Here is an 8,502-nt window from a genome sequence, read left to right as displayed (position 1 = left end):
TTTTCCTTAGAAAGTTTGTCATATAAATTCCTTTTTCTGATTATTTGTATTAATCAAATTGTTGATGTAATCCCATTTACATGCTATTTTTTAAACCATAACTTGCAATAGAAAATGTGTTGTCGCTGTTTTTGTTTGTCTGTTTACAATGTACAATGCTTGCTGGTTTCAGCAAGCTCTCTAATTTTTGTCATAAATATTGTATGCACTGCCGTTTGAAATTTTGGGGTTGGGAAGATGTTTTTGAAAGAACATTTTTCTGCTCACCAAGGCTGCATTTATTTGATCAAAACACAGTAAAAACAGACGTATTTTGAAATATTTGTGCAATTTAAAAGAACAGTTTTCTACTTAAATGTATTTTCAAATGCAATTTATTTCTGTGATGCACAGCTGAATTTTCAGCATCATTACTCCTGTCTTTAGATCCTTCAGAAATCATTCTAGTATGCTGATTTGCTATATAATTTTGTGGAAACTGTTACTTTTTTCAGGATTCCTTGATGAAAAGAAAGTTCAAAGAAAAGCATTTATTTGAAGTAGAAATGTTTTGTAAAACTATAAATATAAAAATATGCTTTCACTTTTGATCAATTTTAATGCATCTGATGAAAAATATATTTTTTCTAAAAAACAAAGAAACTGACCACAAAACTTTTGAAGTCGGTGTCCATAAAATATCTCCATTTCAAGGTGTTTAAATGTAAATGCTCAATGTCATGTACTTCTATTAGTACTTGAATTAGTGTCATGTCATCCGTCTGCACACTAGCACATGCAAACTGATGCAAAAGAAGTAAAAAAAAAAAAAAAACTGTGAGTGTATACATGGCCTTATTTTATGGTAAAAACGCAGTACTCCGTATAATTTTACTGCTTTTGTTAATTAGGAGCACAATCACATTAACATAATAACAGCATTTTGCATGACCTCTAATTTAATCACATTTTTGGCTTAATGGCATTAGAAAAGCACACGTTAGCATAGCCAAGATATTTGAAAATAGACTGATTTTCACCAACCGTAAGTCATTCAATATTAACTTCTTGTTTATAGAACTGTTGTATAAAAGCAAGATCATGTGGAGCTGTACTGAATTACCCACAGCACTCTGCCTGCGGCCGCAACTGCTTAATTCAACCCTCTGCTACTGATCATTAGAAGAAATATCCCATTATGCTGTGGGAAAAGGACACCGGAAATAATTAGCCTGTGCAGACAGCAGGATAATAAGATCATGAGAGGTTGGTCACTTGTGTAGAACCAGCGACTCAAAAAGCTCACAATGATCTTAGTGATGGGACAGAGGAGAGCAAATTGAAGTGTTGTACTCTCTGAGGTTAAATCCTGCCACACATAATCTCACTGGAATCCATTGTAAAGACCAGATACACTGGATATGTTATATCTCACCTACTCTACCGACTTTAAAAGAACTCCTACATCCTATACATCCAACACATTTACCGCAAATAGCCACCAACCATTTTCATTAAAATTTGTAACCCATTGTACTTGATAGTGTTGTTTACAATGTTAATTGATGTAGTGGTTGTATTACAGTCAGCAGGTGGCTTTGTTTGGTTATCAAGGTTTTTATTGTACTTTTAATTGTGAATAATGACTGATTAAAGTCAATTTTGTGCCAATAATCCAAATGGTGTTGTGGAAAGTCAAATATGCATTGATGCAGTTCGTGATAATTGATGCACTCACTTTTGTGTTGAGCAGCACAAGGAATTTCAAATGAATGCCACTCTCAAGCCAACATTTTTTGTGTTAGATGGTGCAATGCTAGAACAAGTTAATAAAGATGCTAGGGGTTGCTTTTGGAAATCTGGCGTTTTTATAAGTTAAAATGTAAGCTTGTGTTGTTAAAGCACTTACATAATTTTTTTCAGTAAAATCCTATTTATTATTCACGTTATAAATTTGCCTTACAAACATCATATTTGAGGTTCTTTTAGGAATAAAAACACAGGAATTCACAGGAATAAATTGCTTTTAGATATATATTTTTAGATAGAAAACCGTTATGTAACTGAAATAATATTTTACAATATTTTTTTTCTGTATTTTTGATTTATTCAGCCTTGATGAGCATGAGACTTGTTTTTATATATATAAATAAAAAATTCAATACCCCAAACATTTTAAAAGTGGTGTAGATAATGTTTAAGCCTTTTAAAGCCTTTAAACCTTGTTCAAAGCCATGTAAAGTCAGTGAAGTATAAAGATTGTATTATTAGTGACCATGGCAGTAATAATTGTATCCAGATTGATTGTGTGTGTCTGGTGTGAGGCAGGTAACAACAAAATACTGACACTGAGGGGAAAAAGTCAATTGACCCGTGCAAATGATGTTCAGATTGTGCAAACAGCCCCAGATCTGTGGCAGTGTTTGCCCCATCATCTGATTTGCATAATTCATTTTGAATTGGCCAATAAAACAACTCAAAGCACATGCAAATAAACGACACTATCAGAAGGAACAATTCATTCTTAGTGAACCTCTCCTCAGTCTAACTCAAGTGGCATGTAGTGCATCCTATTTTGAGTCCACTGAGATCAGAGTCAAGATCACACTGATGACACTCACGTCACATTACAGGGCTGATGCAGCGAACTCCCATAATTCCATCAGCACATTTGAGCTCATTTGCTCTGTTTGTTTACTGAAGTGTAAGTTGGGTTTCATGTCACAGTACCTGCAGCATGATGTGCACAGCATCACAACTAGTTTGCAGCATGACAATTAGATTGCCAAATCTTATAGTTGTCTCCGCATAGGAGAAAGTGTTTTAACATCAGAGAAATCACACAAGGTGTGTGATCCTTTGGTACTTATAAGTGTTTGTGTGGTGATTTAAACAGAAAAGACAGTAGGTGTTGTATATAATATATAAAATAAGTATCAAAATGAGAATATTAAGTGTCGTTGCTGTTTTGGAGCAGTTTAGTTTAAGATGAAGCGGTTGCTCCATCGAGAGTGCCATAGTCTGTTAACAATGGACCCCAGGGCCCAGTGTGTTTCTCATTGGTAAATTTAAGTTTGAATAATAGTACCAGCATTTTTGCTGAGCTGGATTATACGCGCCATCCCTGTGGGCAAGTAACCTTTTTATTGATTGGTAGTTCTTTTCAATTTTTGCTTGATACTTTAAAAACAAAGCTCTCAAACTGTAATCAACCAATTTACTGCTTGAAAGCATCTTGAAAATGAATTACATTCCTTTTTTCAATTACCTTCGCCAGACATGAGTGGTTTTACAACAAAAAGTGTACTATTTTTGGCCTAGAGGTTTTTTTTTTTTTTTTTTTTAAGGTTTTTGTCTTGTATTGGAACAGTATGATTAGGGTCTTAGTGTCTGCATGGAATATATCACTTTTTTCGTTCTTAAAGGTCTTTAGGTTTTGTGGAATTGAAGGTGTGTTTGTAAGAGGTCAGAGAGAGAGAGAGAGAGAGAGAGAGGGAGTTCTGTATTTTAAGTGTCAACTACATTGTGATGATGTAACTGGCGTTCACATTCATACTGTATATGTTATTAATTGACGGTGAGTGAATTTCCTCTCTGATTTGGCTCCAGTATAACATTTCTTTGAGTCACACTGCTAACTCCTTTCTTTCTGGCCTGTTTGAAATAGCACACTAACATACTATTCATAGTATTTCTGCACTGCATTAATAAATAATGTTGTTCTGAATCTTTTCTAGATAGCCTGAATGTTTTAGCTGCACAAGAGTTATCATATGAAATTTTACTATTTTATTTATGGGTCATTAACAGACAGGCTGCAATGTAAAATAACTGTAAATATAAATTTTAGTCATATGCAACTATAACTCTCAGTATTTATAGCATTTCATCACAGTCACTAAAACTAGCTATTGTACTTTCTCGATGTGAATCACATTTGTCATTCCATACTGAAAACAAGATTAAGATTAAGAACCATAAGTTTAAAATCTTGTATATCCCTGTAGTAACTCATTTTGTTTAATATTACTGTTTTAACTCATTATTTAATTAAACTACCAAAAGTATTTACACAAATCTGCATCTAAATGCTAAATGTTTTCAAGATGAAAATATTACAGAAAAGAAATGGCACTTTGGTATGTTTGTATTTTAAGCATTCAGGTCAGCTAGTATTTCATTACAAACATTTCCTTGTCCATAGTAGAGCTCCCGTATGCATCCTCCTAGCAGGTTTTATTGAATATTACAGTATGTTAAAGATGTGTTGCATTCATTAAACATTCATCAGTTACTTTACATTGTTGCAAAACCGTATGTCTTTTCAGATAATAGCATGAGCATAGCATTATATGTTTCTTTCCCTGCAGCAGAAGCAGGTGAATTGGGCCCATGTGAAAGCATTTTTCCAGTGGCAGATTGTTCAGCTACACGACGGACCGAGAGAAGGTTTGTGCTGCTATATGACGCCAGGGAACTCTTTTATTATATCACCCAGGAAACTGCAAGATGCCAAATGAAAACAAATGCGACTATTTCTCCTTCCCTCACTCTCTCTTTCTCTTCCTCTATTTCTGTGTCTCTTCTGTTTCTCTCAAAATTCAATTCACTGCCAAGGTTGTAGCACTAAATCCACACCAGGGAATGCCATGCTAACCAAAATATTATAATATGCAGCTTGCTCATTTCATTTTGTTGCAATGTTCATGTATTTTTGTTGAGCGTGTGCCCTTATACCAGGTCTACAGGGACAAACAGCAGACGTGTGCTTTTCGAATTTGACTGTAATTTGCTTAGCTGAGAACAAACACATTTTATTAATTTTTTTTATTTAGGACTCAAACTGTTCATGTAAAGACTGAGCTTTTACAAATACTTCTTTAGAAGACAGATAGACAGACGGATAGACAGAAAGAAAGAGAAAGAGAGAGAGATGCACCATGGGTGAGATAGATCCTCTGAATAATGAATCCCTCATGGACACTGAGAAGGTAGATCAAGATCTGCACACACACACACACACACACACACACACACACACACACACACACACACACACACACACACACACACACACACACAGTAAATACCTTCACATGTAAGAATTTATCACCAAGCAACTACTGTATATACAATGCCATAATGGTGTTTTTTGAGGCCAAATTTGATCTGGTATTCTTGAATGAACTTTTTTCTTTTCTTGACACAAAATTTTAATTGTGACAGGGATACCACAATAATGTCTTCAAATGATCTTTGTTTGAGTGCTTTTCTGCCAATTATTGATAATAGTTTGTGATTATGATTAATCAGCATATAATGGAATTTTATTTAAAGAAATATAAAATTACATGATTTTAATAAGTACAAATGTGCAAATCACTCCACCAGGAGAAGCAGTTCTGGGTTTTTCCTCATTATAAAATGAAATCCTAAGACGTTGGGCTAAACTTCCATTTGATCGTTTCCTAGAATGGAGAGAGAATTAGATTGTATCTTATCTCCATCCCCGCAGACACCTTAAACGCCGCAGCAGAAACGGTAAATACCAGCAAAACAAACAAGATCAGCCAATCCCAGCTTGGTAATTAGCCTAATTAAACTGAGGTTGTACGCGGCATGATTATACATCATTAATTTCGACCTTACAGTTGCTGTAATTAAGTCACTCATCACATGAGATCACTTGTAAATATAATTTTTACTCTTCTCACTCAGACACTTATTTATTTGATATTTCATTTATTTATTTTTACTCGGAGGAACAGAGAGTAGAAATGTTGCTGGTTAGATGATTAGCAGCACACATATCTCGATTAACTCGAGTGTGTGAGTACTTCACTCTGTGGGAATTCCTTGTTGAATGAACCCTCCTCCTTCTCACTTGAGCAAGTGTTAAACTATTCTTCATTTTAATGCATAAATGATATGCCTGTTAATCATTAATGCTGTCAATATAATACCCTTCTCCTCAAGCAATACCATCTATTCAGTGACTTCATAAGTCTGAAAGTGCTTTTAGCTTGCAAAATATTTCAGAGAAAGTCTTCTTCTCAGAGGAAATGCAGCATATGGTGTGTTGATGTGAATATTTGAATGTAGGGCGGCACAGTTTGCTCCAAAAATCATGTTGGGATTATGTTGACATTGCAAATGCAGTACAAATACTTAAACATCTCATACAGCTACTGCTTGTATTTCAAGGCTAAAAGAATAAAAATCTTGAAACCATTTTGAAACAGCAGCTCTCATGTTCAACAGGGTATGAAACACTACAAGCTGGCAAATGATGCCTTTTGTCTTCAAATTAAGTTATTTTGCTCAAGCTCTGCTGTCAACAAAAGAGTTACTCTTAAGGGTGTTCACCAGGGTACAAAATTAACTTTTAGCCCACTAGCAATAGTGTGTGTGTGTGTGTGTGTGTGTATATATATATATATATATATATATATATATACAGTACAGACCAAAAGTTTGGAAACATTACTATTTTTAATGTTTTTGAAAGAAGTTTCTTCTGCTCATCAAACCTGCATTTATTTGATCAAAAATACAGAAAAAACAGTAATATTGTGAAACATTATTACAACTTAAAATAATAGTTTTCTATTTGAATATACTTATAAAATAATAATATAGGATGGAATATATTCCATCACAGGAATAAAAATAATTTATTCCTGTGATGCAAAGCTGAATTTTCAGCATCATTACTCCAGCCTTCAATTACATCCAGTCTATCACATGATCATTTAGAAATCATTCTAATATTCTGATTTATTATAAGTGTTGGAAACAGTTCTGCTGTCTAATACATTTGATGAATAAAAGGTTAAGAAGAACTGCATTTATTCAAAATAAAAAAAAATTATAATAATATATATTCTAATAATATATTTTCTTTACTATCACTTTTTATCAATTTAACACATCCTTGCTGAATAAAAGTATTGATTTTATAAAAAAAAAGAAAGAAAAAAAAATTACTGACCCCAAATTACTGACCAGTAGTGTATATTGTTATTACAAAATATTTATATTTTAAAAACATAGCTTCTTCTTTTTTTTTTTTTACTTTTTATTAATCAGAGTATCCTAAAAAAGTATCACATGTTCTGAAAAAATATTAAGCAGCAGAACTGTTTCCAACTTTGATAATGAATCATCATATTAGAATGATTTCTAAAGGATCATGTGATAATGATCCTAAAAATTCATCTTTGCATCACAGAAATAAATGATAATTTAAAGTATAAAATTTTTTAAAAACAATTATTTTAAATTGTAAAAATATATCACAATATTAATTATTTTTGATCAAATAAATGCAGGCTTGATGAGCAGAAGAAACTTCTTTCAAAAACATTAAAAATAGTTATGTTTCCAAATTTTGGTCTGTACTGTATATATATATATATATATGAAAAATAAAAATAGCTGGTAAAATTTTGCATTTAAATATATGATTAAAATCTCTGTGTATTGATAATATATACTGTAGTAAGAATTGGAATCCATATATTATTTATATATTTGAAAATAGTGAACCTTGTTTTTTTACATGTAAATATACTTTAAATTAATTATATTTAAAAATGTTTTTACTTATAAATATTGTCAAATATTATTATTTAAGCACATTTATAAAATGCTTATTAAATATTCCATATATAAATATTTCTGCCTTGTATGGTGATTATAATCCACATCGGATCAAGTTATTTCAAACACTCGCTGCTGACTGAAAGTGAGTTTTGAGCTCAATTTATTTAAAAAAGTTTTTAATGCTGGTGTTATAGCTGTTATCTTTCTGAATGGTCTGCAGCGCTGATGCTCTCCAGACGCAGAGAAACTCCTCCTTTGTTCATAACGCCTCCTCTAGCCCCAGCTGGCCTGCTTTGGCCCAAGGTTTTCGTCGGGCCAAAAAACCCTGGCCGTTGGCCCTGAGGAAGCCCCGATGAGGCACGATCAAGCCCCGGAAGTGACAGTGGAAACACGACTGGCCCTGTACTGTATAATACTTGGGTCAGGGAACCCCCTCCTTTCAGTAGTTCTGTGAATGCATCACAATGAGCACAATCCACCTATCCATGAAGCAAATTGTTCAATTCACATTTATCCACAAAGATATATGCGCAATGAGCATATTCAACTCCCTCGAGATGCGCCGTTAGTGATGCCATAGGATGTCACCAGCCAGTGTTATTGTAGTGTTTACACATCTGTTTCAGACAACGGTCACACTGTAGGTGTTTGTTGTAACTACATGTATGAGAATTTAGATTTCATATTCAAATACTGGGAACCAGTCTGAGATCTTGAACAAGATCACTGTCTAACCCCCTAAAACTGATGCAGACTGAACAACCACGGATTTTCCGAAAGCATTTTGATTCTTATTTGTATACATAGTGTTGACTTATGCTTTAAAGGTCATTTCTGGAGCTACCAATGTGAAACCTTTGAGATTTTTCTCACTGGGATTCATGCAGTGTGTTACAGTTTATCAGGAACCAAGCAATG

This window comes from Carassius carassius, chromosome 30 (assembly GCF_963082965.1).
Source record: "Carassius carassius chromosome 30, fCarCar2.1, whole genome shotgun sequence".
NCBI classification, from domain to species: Eukaryota; Metazoa; Chordata; class Actinopteri; order Cypriniformes; family Cyprinidae; genus Carassius; species Carassius carassius.
The sequence above is the reverse complement of the archived record's forward strand: the minus strand, read 5'-3'. Positions refer to the sequence as shown.